Source organism: Atta cephalotes, assembly GCF_000143395.1.
Source record: "Atta cephalotes unplaced genomic scaffold scaffold00019, whole genome shotgun sequence".
Classification (NCBI taxonomy): Eukaryota; Metazoa; Arthropoda; class Insecta; order Hymenoptera; family Formicidae; genus Atta; species Atta cephalotes.
This window is the reverse complement of record NW_012130083.1, coordinates 4,107,435-4,108,941: the sequence shown is the minus strand read 5'-3', so window position 1 is coordinate 4,108,941 and position 1,507 is coordinate 4,107,435.

Here is a 1,507-nt window from a genome sequence, read left to right as displayed (position 1 = left end):
TGCACATATAACGCACACCCACACACAGACAGACGGCCGTTTCGCGAATGCTGATACATGTTTGCGAGAAAAAGCGCATATTCATCCATACCGGCCGATGACTTCACCTGTACCACATACGTTACTCGCGTATCGACGCCGATGCGTGTGTAGATTGAGCATGCAGGTAGAAAACGTAGATCGCAGCTACATGTGAGGAAGAAGGACGAAATAAATAGAAAAAGAAAAAGTGAGAGAGAAAGGAGGAGAATGAAAGAGAAACAGAGGGGCAGGAAGAGAGAAATAGAGACAGGTAGGTTGAATGAGGAAAGAGGAGAAACAGAGAAGGAGACTGCCTGGAAGGTTGGATCGTTCGCTGCCGGTAGCAACGACCCTGGATGCATCGACTCCTGGGGTTGTACGGTGGTAAAGGTAGACGGAGAGAATCAGATGACAAGGGACGAAGGGAGACAGGCATAATCGGCGAGAGGGTGTGTTGAGAAGCAAAGCGCGAGAGAGAGAGAGAGAGAGAGAGAGAGAAAGGGGAGGGAGAGAAAGGAGGACGAAAAGGGAGCAAATGAGGGAGAGATAAAGGTGCTGGAAACTGGGGGAGTTACCCTTCGTCTTCTGTCCTTTTCGCTCTTGTAACCGCATACGGTATGCGTACGGTATCTCTCCTTCTCCGCCATCCCGGTCGTTTCCTTTCTCTCTTTCTCCTTCTTCCTCCGCCCTTCCCTCCACACATCCCTTTCAGCTAGACTCCCCTCTTCTCGATCTCTCTCTCCATCTCGCTCACCCTGTCGGCTCTTCGGCTCTTCACGCTATTGATCCCGCAGCATCCACCGCGAAATAACGACGTAGGCCCCTGTTTCTCTTGTTTCTTCCTTTCTTTCTCTTTCTCTTTCTCTCTCTTTCTCTCTCTTTTTCTCTCTCTCTTCCTTTTTAGGTATCTTTCTTCATCAGTCTATCGGCTTCCTCCTTTTTTCCATTCTCTTTCTCGCTATTTCTATCTTCTTTTGCCGGTGAAACGCTCCAATATACCCCCGCAGGAATGAAGAAGAAGATGCAGCGTACCTGCGACCGAATCCCCGTCGCGATTTTCCCTCAAGAAGAGGAATTTGTCTGTGCGCATATTTTTCCGCATAGCGCTTGGGAAATGTTTGGGGATGAAGGACGCTCTGATGTAGACTGATCATCTTCGGATTTCGGGGACGGCAAAATAAAATTTCGCGTGCGCGCGATTAATGCTTTAATAGAAAATTTTGTTGACCGTTTAATCTTCCTAATTCGATTAAAAGGTTTTAAGCCAACGGTTTTAAGAAACGGTGTATTTCCTTGAAAGAAAATTGAAAAATTCATCTATTTCAAGGAAGTTGACATTTTCCACAAATTTTCTACGACAAAATTACACTCTATAATTCACGATGGAATTCATAACGAGAGTCGTGCTAGAAATGAAATATAAATCTGATATCTAGATCATAAAAATCCGACGTATATATATATATATATATATATATATATATAT